Genomic DNA, 12,790 nt, shown 5'->3' on the forward strand with positions numbered 1-12,790 from the left:
TCAAACCTTTATTTCTTGGTCTATTGCTTTAAAAAAAAAAAGTCCTGAAGCCTCTTCTACTTCTGAAATGAAAAGAGATGCACCTGCGCCTCTGTTTTCCACTGCAGAGTACGACTTTCTGTTTGAAGATTTCCCTGTAAGATCTTGCAAAAATCCCAGCCACTGCTAACTTGGCATTGTTCTAATTAGAAGACCAAGTGTGAGATTTTTTTGATCTCTAATAAACAGTGCATCAGAATGCAAACCACACCAGTTTGTCTCCCATAGGCCAACTCCCATTCTTAGGTGGTAGAAGGCCTTCTTTCTCCAGTTACAGGATTCTTCTCCTCAATAGATAATCAAAGATGATATTCTTTGAAACAGACAAAAATGCAGGGAGCCATGTTGGCCCATGAGAAAAAGGAAATCTGAATATTTTGCCACTTAAGGGTGGGAGTTAGCCTGTGTGAGAACTCTAGAGCCAATAAGTAATACTGTGGTACCTTGGGTTACAGACACTTCAGGTTACAGAGTCCACTAACCCAGAAAGAGTACCTTGAGTTACTTTGCTTCAGGATGAGAACAGAAATCGTGCTCCAGTGGCGCGGCAGCAGCGGGAGGTCCCATTAGCTAAAGTGGTACTTCAGGGAGAAATGTAAAGTATTGCACTTGGGCAAAAAAAATGAGAGGCACAAATACAAGATGGGTGACACCTGGCTTGAGAGCAGTACATGTGAAAAGGATCTAGGAGTCTTGGTTGACCACAAACTTGACATGAGCCAACAGTGTGACGCGGCAGCTCAAAAAGCCAATGCAATTCTGGGCTGCATCAATAGGAGTATAGCATCTAGATCAAGGGAAGTAATAGTGCCACTGTATTCTGCTCTGGTCAGACCTCACCTGGAGTACTGTGTCCAGTTCTGGGCACCACAGTTCAAGAAGGACACTGACAAACTGGAACGTGTCCAGAGGAGGGCAACCAAAATGGTCAAAGGCCTGGAAACGATGCCTTATGAGGAACGGCTAAGGGAGCTGGGCATGTTTAGCCTGGAGAAGAGGAGGTTAAGGGGTGATATGATAGCCATGTTCAAATATGTAAAAGGATGTCACATAGAGGAGGGGAAAAGGTTGTTTTCTGCTGCTCCAGAGAAGTGGACACGGAGCAGTGGTTCCAAACTACAAGAAAAAAGATTCCACCTAAACATTAGGAAGAACTTCCTGACAGTAAGAGCTGTTCGACAGTGGAATTTGCTGCCAAGGAGTGTGGTGGAGTCTCCTTCTTTGGAGGTCTTTAAGCAGAGGCTTGACAACCATATGTCAGGAGTGCTCTGATAGTGTTTCCTGCTTGGCAGGGGGTTGGACTCGATGGCCCTTGTGGTCTCTTCCAACTCTATGATCCTATGATTCTATGATTCTAGGTTAAGAACAGTTTCAGGTTAAGAACGGACCTCCAGAACGAATTGAGTTCTTAACCTGGGGTACCACTATGCTCCTCAATAAATCTGAAGTATCTGAAGAAGTGTGCATGCACACGAAAGCTCATACCAATAACTAACTTAGTTGGTCTCTAAGGTGCTATTGGAAGGAATTTTTTTACTTTGTTTCGATTCTTCAATAAGGCATTCATTGTTTCTTTACTGGGTTTACCATCTAAAATTTATCTTGTGCTGTGTTGATATGACTTGCACATTTTTGTTTACTTTTGGTCTCTGTCTTATAGGGAACCCACATGCTAGACAAGAGGTGGGGAACCTGTAGCCCTGCTAGAGGTATTTGTAGATAAAATGGCTTTTATCAGAATACAAACTACAGAGACAGAAGGATGCCTGTCTGCAAAACCTTTCAAGAGGAGCAGGCCCAGTGCCATCACCCAGAACGCCAGGGCATAACGCTAGGGTCCATGGGTTCCATAGGGGTCCACCAGGGCTGACACCAGGATTATTGTTATTACTTTTTAATTCAATATATTAACGATCTGGCAATTAAAGGAGAAGTACTAGGCCAGGCAGATGCAACAGCTGAGATATTTCCTTCCTCACCCCTCAAAATGCTTCTGGGCTAGAGGCACTTGGAGAAAATAAGATGGTAATCACATTAGCCAGCTGACCTGGTGCTTTTCCTTTCAATGCTCCTGTGAAAGAAAATTTATGTCCTTTGATGAATCATTGTCCCCATGCATGCTAAGTTGCCAGAGGAGTCCAAAGGGTACTCCATCTCCAAAATCAGCAACCTGTGTCTCCCCAGCAAACTTGCCAGGGAGAGAGGACAGTTAGGAATCTGTCTAGGCTGATATGACGTTTCTCCCCTGACCTAGATGGAAAAGTACTGGGATGTCTGTTGCCTGCTCCCTGCCACAGAATAAGCTTACTGTAGGGGTGCTACCAGGATTGGTGCTTCCAGGAGGTCCCATTCCAGAAAGTTACAGAGTAGATACTTAAGGGGCACAGAGGGCGATTGGGGGAAGAGAGAAAACAATCACACCTCCTCTTGTTTTGCTGGTGGGAGCATCCTGTGATTCTCCAAGGCAATGTTTGGCCTCAATATGGAATCATCATGGTTCACAGATAAAGAAACTACTGGGGGGTTGGGAATGTTGCAGCCCTGCATACACAAGCTTGGCTGGTACCTGCAATGTTTTTGTGTCTGTAATGAGCCATCATTCAAATGGATCTTTGATTATTCCTGTAGCTCTGTGTGTGTGATGATTTGTGATATCAGGGAGGACCAGAAATCATTTTAAATATTTTTGTTACAGTGCCATTCAAATCAACCATGGTGGGGGGAAAACAAGTAACATGCTCTGCTGGCTACTCACTATCCCAATCAGAAGAGAGCACTTTAGGAGGTCCTCTTTTATTTGCACCAGCTGTGTGTGCCTTAATTTAAAAGTAATTTCAAATGCTTAATTCGGTCGCTTCATTTTGAAAAGAGGACTTTTAATAATGAAATACACGCACACCTGCTACAATGTAAATACGTCCCCTTGGTCTGAAGATTTTTTAAAATATATATTTAAATAGTCCTTTTTATTAAATCTGAAATGTCCAAATCACCAAATCATAGTCAGTTGCACGGAAAAGTAGTTTTGCAGGATTGCTTTCCTGCAATCTTATCTCACAGCTGCAGAATGTCCGTTGATAATGCTGCCTTCATGTTAGACAAGCAATCAAATAATTTGATTGTTCTGTGCTTCAGAGCTATGCTTTAAAAATTAAGACTGCTTTGTGTCTTGTGGTGTGACAAAGTCCTTCATTTTATTTGTTGGCAAGTTTTGAAAGCTCTGGCTTTCGCAATATTCCCTTCCTCCTCCCGCCCCATCTTCACACAACCAATTGATTCAATGTGTTTCCTATATTGAATTATTCACACCTTTATCCTACTGTGAACTCCTTTCAATGTTCTTCAAGCAGGCCAGCTGATAGTATCATTTCTGTCTGGAAAGAAAGGGGAAAATATGGGTGAATTCAACCCATCTAGTAGAACAAACATGCAGAATCCTGCTATTCAGAATATGCCTTGAGTGGCTGTGTTTCCACTATGCCACATACAAGCACATTTAGAAGAACCAGTAAGCACAGAATAATTAAAGGGATTTCACACCTCATGCTGAGATCTTTTAGAAGAGATCTTTAAGAGCTAAAGATTGAAACAGTGTAATGTTGGCTACTTCAACAGTTCTACTGTTCCTTTTAAATGGCTGCTGAGGACATTTAACTGCTCAGTGACCCTTAATAGTGTAATGGTTGTTTATACTGGTTCCCCTTAAATCAGGTTGGAGAATTGTAGGATGTGGTTCTCTAACCTCTCTGTTGGTCCTTTGGGTTCTTTCCCTCCTCATTCCTGACCCACATTCTCTCCAAATGTTTTTTCTGATTAGAATGTCTCTTAAACAGTGATAGCAGTTCTTGTTTGTCTGGATAGAGATGTGTGGGGTAAAGGTAAGAGTCACATCATTACTCCAACCTCTGGCACCTGCCAACCATGGACTCCAGAAGTCTCCAGAAGGTTCACCATCTGGAATGCAGCCATGGTGTAGTGGTTAAGAGCGGTAGTCTCATAATCTGGTGAACTGGGTTCGTGTCTCCGCTCCTCCATATGCAGCTGCTGGGTGACCTTGGGCTAGTTACACTTCTCTGAAGTCTCTCAGCCCCACTCACCTCACAGAGTGTTTGTTGTGGGGGAGGAACGGAAAAGAGATTGTGAGCCGCTTTGAGACTCCTTTGGGTAGTGATAAAGCGGGATATCAAATCCAAACTCTTCTTCTTCTTCTTCTTCAACCTGATCCCTACCCTTGCTTTAAAGGATCACTGGTAGGTAAATAGGAATCATAGAGGTGTGTAGAGTTCGAAAGGACCCCAAGGGTCATCTACTCCAGCTCCTTCCAATGCAGGAATCTCAAATAAAGCACCCATGACAGATGGCCATCCAACCTCTGCTTAAAAACTCCAAATGAAGGAGAGCACACCACCTCCTGAGGTATTCTGGACCTAGTAACATACAGTGACATTCCTTACAATCATACCATTTTACAATATTGAGAACCCTAGAGCAAAGCACCTGCTCATTTATAACTAAAGGAAGTTGCCTTGGGTTGGCAACATTCACTACGCTGGGCCAGTAACCAGAACAAAAGCCCCATTAGTTCCATGGATGGGGCAATAATTATATTAATGTGCAGGTGAGCTCACTAAAGAAGGAAGGGGGGTTAAATTATTTAGGTAATTCAGGTAGGCTGAAGTTTTGTGAAGAGACTCAGCATGTGCATTTTTAAAAAGGAACACAGTATGATCCTAGGGATGAGTGAAAAACATGTTTGTTCCATGCTGTGTGTTCTGGCATGAAGGAAGCCTTATGGAAAAGAGTACAGAAAGCAACAAGGTAGACTGTGAAACTTGCAAGTTACTTTTATGTGTGTCTTCTGATGGCAAGGTAAGAGGAGCCAGGAAACTTTTGTACACACAATCTTGGCTTGATAAGGGTTCACAATGTTATTTTCCAAATCTTTTAAAGGACACCCAAATTCATCTAAAAAACTAAGGCAGGGGCAAAAAGTCACACACACCAACTCAATTTCCATGCCTTGTACCAAAGACGTAGGATGGGGAACCTGAGGCCTTGCAGACCTTGTTGGACTACAATTCCCATCATACCTCGACATTCCCCATCCTGGCCGGGGCTGATGGGAGTGGAAGCCACAGGTTCCCTGCCAGTCGCATAGATTGAGCATAGGTGGAAGATGGTAGTAGAAAAGTGGCTCTCGGACAGTGCAGTAAGTTCTCCTCAGTCTCACACTTCAGGAGTCCTTGAGTTAGGGAACAGGAGATTAAATTATTTCTGGTGGCAGCCAAGAACAAAGGTATGTTCGAAGAAGCAAATAGTATACGACAGTGGTACCTTGGTTTACATACACTTCAGGTTACATACGCTTCAGGTTACACACTCCACTAACCCAGAAATAGTGCTTCAGGTTAATAACTTTGCTTCAGGATAAGAACAGAAATCGTGCTCTGGCGGCACGGCGGCAGCAGGAGGCCCCATTAGCTAAAGTGGTGCTTCAGGTTAAGAACAGTTTCAGGTTAAGAACGGACCTCCGGAACGAATTAAGTACTTAACCTGAGGTACCACTGTATTATGTCTTATTTTTTTAAAACAATCTGCACACATTTCCAAATAAATGCTAGAAATACTTCTTTTATTTTATTTTTGCTTTCTGTCAATATTTGTTTCTGATCTCCCAGCATTGTGTGTTGACAAATTAACTGATTGCAGCCATTGTTGTTGGTGTCAAATTAGCTGATTTGCTGATGTTATATAGTAATGCTAGTTTGCAAGCAAACAGGAGTGAGTGATTTTCACCTCACTTTCCAATTTGCACTTTCTGTGGTCGCCTTTACAAACTGCTTTCCCAGCTGTATTCATGTTTGTTTGTTTATTTTAGAAAACAGAAATGGTATTAATTTACAAATCATGAAGGAAAGTTACCAACGACAACTATTAATTAGCTGGCACATCTGCCATGAAGGTGTTTCCGCAAGCCTTGTCTTAAGTATTCTCCAGCCTCTTCCATTTTGGGGATCAATGCTAATTTCCAGCGCTTACTAGCAATCATAGATGACTAGCAGTTAAAAAACCATCAGCCCTGCCACGTTTTTCAGTGAACAGAATCCCTTTCCAGATGGCCCATCATTTGGATAATGGACAGCCTGAGGGGATAAAATGTCACCTGTTGAAGTGAGTCGCTAGTATTAATATAAACCACTATTCATGAAGTGGACAGGAACCTGAAAACAGCACTATGGATTTATGGTGCAGTCATTAGCCTTTATTTATTTTATTTATTTATATATTGGCAGCACTTTGTGCTTCCCAGTTTATATAGATGGAAACACTACGCTGTATTATTCCCCTATCTTTTTGGCAACATATGCTGCTTCTCCATCGATCAGGCTAATGATAGGATATACAATGTGTATATTATGTAAAATGTGACAGCTAAAATGTTTAGAGATGCCACTATACAAATCAGCAAATGTGTGTGTTACATATAATATGAAATTCAGACTAGTTCATGAGCAGAGCTACAAAAAAAAAAAAAAAAAAAATCTGCGAACACACACTGATGTAAAAATGCTTTATGGCCTAATCAAGGCACATAGATGTGGCAGGAATTGGATGAAACCCTTTCCAGATCTCTGGTACTACTACTAAAAATAATTCATGAAAACCACTTCTGTTATTGTATGAAACCAAACATAGGGTGATTCTACACCAGCACTTTTTCTCTGGAATTTCCACTTACTCTTTCTCATTTCACAGAAATTCCAGATGGCATTGTTTTCCCATTGTTGACTTCCAGGTATACTGAGCCGGGCCATTGGTCCAACTAAATACATGTTGTCCATGCCATCTGGAAGCATCTCTCCAGGTTTTCAGACAGGAATCTTTTGGCAAATTTGCTTAAAAATAGCTCAAAACAACGGTCTGGATTTTCACTTTTTGAAATATCACAACCCTACTCTGAAGTGACAAAGCACTATTAAGAAATTTCTAGGTGTTTCCTTTTGGAAGGCTCAGTTGAGCAGGTATTTATTACCATTGATACCTGCAAGACTACTATTCCAACTATGATCGGAAGGCTCAATGGCAGTTCATCTGCTTTGAATGCAAAAGGCCCCATGTCAGTCCCTGGCATATCCAGATAGGACTAGAAAAGACTCACTACCTTAGAGAGTCACTACTAGAGGCAGTACTGAGCTAGGTAGGGCATTGGCCTGACTGACGATGATGAGGATGATGAGGATGATATTCCACCCATCTGACTGGGTTGTCCCAGTCACTCTGGGCGGCTCCTATGTTTGTATGATAATTATTGACTCGCTTTAGGATTTACACCCTACCTTTCCTAAAGAATAGTTCAGGGCATCACACAACCATGCTATCCAAGCAAGAAACATTAAAAATTCCAGTTACCAAGTAGAAGCAGCATAAAACAGAAGGATAAAATGTAATCTATCACAGTATAGATCTGTAATAATAATAATAATAATAATAATAATAATAATAATAATAATATATTATTTTTACCCCGCCCATCTGGCTGGGTTTCCCCAGCCACTCTGGGCGGCTTCCATAGAAACCAAAAATACACTAAAATATCACACATTAAAAACTTCCCTGAACAGAGCTGCCTTAAGATGTCTTCTGAATGTCAGGTAGTTATTTATCGCTTTGACATCTGATGGGAAGGCGTTCCACAGGGCGGGCGCCACTACTGAGAAGGCCCTCTGCTTGGTTCCCTGTAGCTTTGCTTGTCGCAATGAGGGAACCGCCAGAAGGCCCTCGGCGCTGGACCTCAGCGTCCGGGCAGAACGATGGGGGTGGAGACGCTCCTTCAGGTATACTGGGCCGATGCCATTTAGGGCTTTAAAGGTCAGCACCAACACTTTGAATTGTGCTCAGAAACGTAAAAGTAAAAGTAGCATCAGAAAACAAAGCAATAATTGTGAACTGTACTTCAGCACAGAAGCATAAAACCATCTCAGCTAGCTATTGAAAATGTTGTTACAGGCCAAAAGGTCTTCTACAAAGAGTGATCTTTGCCCTCAGCCAAAATGTCATATTGGAGGGAGTTCTAGGGAACTGGGATGAGTATAGAGGAGGACCTTTTCCTGGTCACCTCTACTGCAACTAGAACACTAAAGCAATGGTTCTAAGCAGTTTCCTGGAAGTAAGTGCCACTGAGCCCACCTCCAACTGAATGTTTCCATGATTGAGATGTAGGGTGGATCAGGCCAAGCCAAGAAATATTGCTGCCTGAAGTGAAGGGCAAGATGTCATCTCTCCAATTTCCTGTACAGGAGCCAGTTGGGCAGCTAATTGAATCGTAGAGCATCCAGCACTGAGTGTGCCAGGTTAGCTTAGGGGGCAAGGGGGCAGATTAGGTGTGGCACACACAGCTCTGTCATTCAACACTTCTCCACCACTTTCAGCCCCCACCATCTGCTACCTGAGGCAGCTGAATCATTGTGTCTAATAGCAGGGCTGGCCCTGACAAGATGCTTTAAAAATATAGTATTGTAATATTTGAGTCTTTATGTATGCTATCTGAAGATAAAGATTTCTTTGAAAGGCACTAAATCATATACATCAAGCACATAATACTCTTGAATTTTATGGACAGCCATATCTACAACAAAGGTGCTGAGTGCCCCAAATGATATTCACGAGATTTACCAGAAAAGACTTTGAACTATTTATAATAGATCCATTTTAATACTATAAATAGTTCAGTGCTTCTCCCAGTTTTGAGCAGATATCCATAAAACAGCACATTTTCTCTCGTCTTTGGAGCTATATTTATTCATCTCTGTGCTCTGGGAACACCACCCTTTTCTTCTTCACTATTTTCAGCTCAGCTTAATGCTTCTGTAGTCTTTCCCATCTCATTTCTCTCCTCCTCTTGGGCTAACCCTCTTGACAAATGCAGAACCTTTTTTATCTCCACATAATGAGTTACTTAGGTTTCTTTCCATTTCTTTCTATCCTCATGGCCACCTCCGTCATCTCTTTTGTATTTCTCGTTATCCATTTGTTTTTGTGGTGTATTTTTTTAATCATTCAGTGATGATGTTGTTTTCATTTCCTTGTGTGACACTCACATTTTCTCCTCGTTTGTCAATGAATTCCCAAGCTTCTCCCCTTGTGTGTAGAAGATATAAGTGCTGTATACTCTTACTTTCAGGTAATGTGTAGAGTGGTCCTCAAAATATTTTCAGGACTGTGAGCATGCTGCCCAAGCCCATTTAGTTTTCTAATCAAGCTTTGCACCCAAATTCCGAAACAAAGGAAGTTTAACTTCATCCTTCAATTGCTTGTGATAATGGTGCAAGAGGGGACACTTTCGGGTTAGCCTAATGGGGTGGGGAATACTTTAAGGACAACAAGCCAGGGAAAGTTTGTATCAGCCATGCTCTCCAAGGCCTGCTCCACATGCTACAGGTTAAATTTTAGAGCCCTGTCTTTTGTATACCCTAAAACAGTATGGGAATAGAGACATAGATATCACCTCTTAGCCCATGTCCCTATGCACGTACAATAGGGATAAGGATTTGCCAGTAAATCACCTGGAGGTCTGGGCTCTTGACATGTTGGAAATACCTCAAGTATTTTTATAGAGGTTGCTCCTGTTATGAATGTGATATTGTATTGGATAATCTGGAATATAGTTAATATGTTTGAAATTTAGTAAATCGTAAGAATTTTATGAAATCAGTAGATTTTGTAAAGCTACACAACTATGACTCCTCAGTAAATACAAATCTTTCTATGCAGTGACAAATGAAATTATTCAGCATACATGAAGATGTGTAATAAAAGCTTCCACGGCATTCTTTTGAGTTAGCTTCAGAACAACATTCCAGGTTTACACACGCCTTGTCTAAGGACCCTCATGATCTGAATTCTTTTCTAATGCTTCAGAGTCTATTCCTTTCCTGCAGACACTGATTTTGTACAAAGTTTTGTGCAACTGGAAATTTCAAGGGCCTGCTAACTTGTAACCATGTGTGCATGTTGTTAAGAGAGACAGAAAGAATCTGTGTATACTGTATATATATTGTGATAATTAACTTAATAGCTTTATTGTGAGATACAGGCAGAACTGTGTGTATTTCCTCATTCTATGCAAGGTAGAAAAACAAAACATGTTTCCTAGAACTTTCTCTTTTCATATGGAATTTTTGCTAACCCTTATTATTCCATGGAGAAGTTTAAAGAGTGTGTGGACAAGCTTAGATTAAATGAATAAATAAGGCTTCAAATGTTCAAGGGACAAGATTCAGTGTCCTGTGAAGAGCTTTGCTATCCCCATGACTATTAGAAGCAGAATACATTATGCAAAATAAAAATATGCAAATGTGATTTATTTGCATAATTTATACAAGTCCCAGAATTCTACTTTCCTTAATGCAGAAATTTGTCTCTTGTGGCATTTGTTTTGTTTGGGCATGGAGTACACTGGATAATGGTGAATAAAAATGGTAAAGTTAACAGATGATAGTTGTTTGCGCTATTGGAAGTCTGTTTTACAGCCCAAAGTTTAAACTAGTGGCGTGCCTTTTTGCTTATAGCAAAGTTCTACAAATACTTTGTCAGGGGTGGGGAATGTCCAGTCTAAGGACTAATACTGGCACTCCCAAGAGGTCAAATTTGGCCCACTGAGTTATATAAACAATGACGGCACATACTTGCCAATCAGCTGATATCACTCTGATGCCAGCTGATGGGGCGGCATTTTATTTTGCACTGATTTAGTGTGCCAGTTCCCTGCCAGGGACAGGTGCAGGCAGACAAAGCACAGTGTGGGCCTGTTTGAAAGTGCTTTTGCAGACAGCCCTGCCCTACTGTTTAAATCTGCAGTCTTTGGAGCTTCAAAGAGTACCGCAAGGCTGTTTGAAAAGGGGCTTTCACGCAGCTCTGCTCTTTGAACCTCTGGAAACTGTTTCAATGTAATTTGCTGAAATCTGATCCAATGTAATTTACCAGTAGTGGATTGCTCAGTCCATAGAGTACCAGACTCTTAATCACAGGGTCATGGATCCGAGCTCCACACTGGGCAAAAAGATTCCTGAGTTGCAGGGAGTTGGACTCAATAACCATCAGGATCCTTTCCAATGCTACAATTCTATGAGAAGATTCTGGAATGCAGGGTTGTTAAGAACTCTAGAAGTGCGAGCATTTAGTCACAAGGCAACTTTGATACATCTTGCTTTCTGTTATGAAACTGCACAAACCCATTTTCATTACCAAACAAGGTAGCTCATACATCATGAAAGATTGTGAGAGATGAAACCAGTTCATGTGACATAAATTAGGAAGAAATGTGTTGCAAATGCCAGATGCTGTAAATAGTAAAATATTCATGTGTTGCACAGGCTTGTAATCAAAGCTATCTAAATTATAGGAAATGGTGTGCGGGTAGCAATCGTCTGTTGCTATTTTTAAGCAGCCAAAATTAGGTGAAACATCTTGAAAGCAGGAGTATAAAGAGAGATTAGTCTGCAGTATTCCTACCTCCTTACAAAGACATACCTATGTTAACTGGATCCGCCAAGACTTGTCAAGAGATAGAGGCATGCATCCCTTAACTGTATGCCAACAGCTATGCTTACAAGCTTTAAATTAAAGCAGAAAAAAAACTGGAGGATGGAAATGTATTGACTTGGTATCACTGAGAAGGCAGATGCCACTGGATCAATGCTAAACTCCGACTCTGACAGAGCTGTAATGGAGGGCTTTTCACAGAGCCATCACTTTGTTGCGTCCTAAGCAATGGTGTGGAACAGTTACTGGAAATGGGATGTGTATGTATGAACTCTACGATCTGTGACCTGATAAAATGAGAAAAATAGATGGACATGCCCTTGAGTAAAATAACAAATCTAACTGGACAGAGATTCATGGTGGAAACACTTCTGGAAATAATAGTTGCTATTTCTAAGTGTGTTTTAAAGAGTTGACTCAATTGTAATTCATGACAAAATTAATAGCTATTCAAGGCAATATTTTGGTGTAAGGAAAATACATGTTTGTGAGCGGTACGGTAAACTCCAGTGCTGACAAACCTTACTCACCAAACAGTTTACATCCAGTAGGGAAAGCGTGTTCTCCTTCATGGAAAGCATGTGTTGTGGTGGGAGCTGGCAAGACACCCACTGTTGCTGGGCGGAGAGAGTTTGGCCACCATTAACTGTAGCTGCCTGTTGCTGGGGAGATTTAAATGTTGCTATTTTGTGATTGACAGCCATAGCTCTTAAATACCCTGCGTGCAGCGTTGAGCTTCCTCTTTTCGCTGCACGCATCGGAACACCCGCCCTCCCTCCCTGTTTTCAGGTTGTTCACTTGACCTTGCTATGCCTGTCATGGGGTCGTCTGCTCTTGGGGCAGGGGCCCAGTAGGAATTTTGTCCATTTGGCTGATTGACTGGTGCCATTTGATTTTTGCCTACTGCGTAGCAAATCGTCACAACTTGTAAGGTTGCGGTTAGGCATTGGTTTTGGAATTGGTTGGTGGAGGGGTATGGATTTTGCTGTACCTGCCCCTCCAAAGTGCTGCTGCTGCAAGGGTTTTCCATTAAAGGAACCCGGGGGCTCGCCATACTTTTGTCTGAACCGTGTCAAGGGGCTAGGGCCATGCAAGAGCCCCTGGGAGCATTTGGGGAGAGGTGAGGCATGATTCCCAGTCCTGTCTCTGTCCCCGGGTGTCTTACGTTTTTCTGACTTTGCAGGCATGCAAATTTCAGACTGTCCCCATG

At 41.8% G+C, this 12,790-nt stretch overlaps 1 long non-coding RNA gene across 1 annotated transcript in view; it reads right to left on the bottom strand.

Moving 5' to 3' along the window:
- Positions 1-3,057: 3,057 nt before the first annotated feature.
- The window catches only part of LOC307209646, a 31,787-nt gene continuing 22,054 nt past the window's right edge, over positions 3,058-12,790 (bottom strand). Inside the window, exon 4 of the long non-coding RNA XR_013835689.1 lies at positions 3,058-3,413. This is a non-coding gene — a long non-coding RNA (uncharacterized lncRNA). The remainder of the gene's footprint in view (positions 3,414-12,790) is intronic.

The sequence above is a fragment of the Podarcis cretensis genome (genome assembly GCF_951804945.1).
Source record: "Podarcis cretensis genome assembly, chromosome: 2".
Lineage (NCBI taxonomy): Eukaryota > Metazoa > Chordata > Lepidosauria > Squamata > Lacertidae > Podarcis > Podarcis cretensis.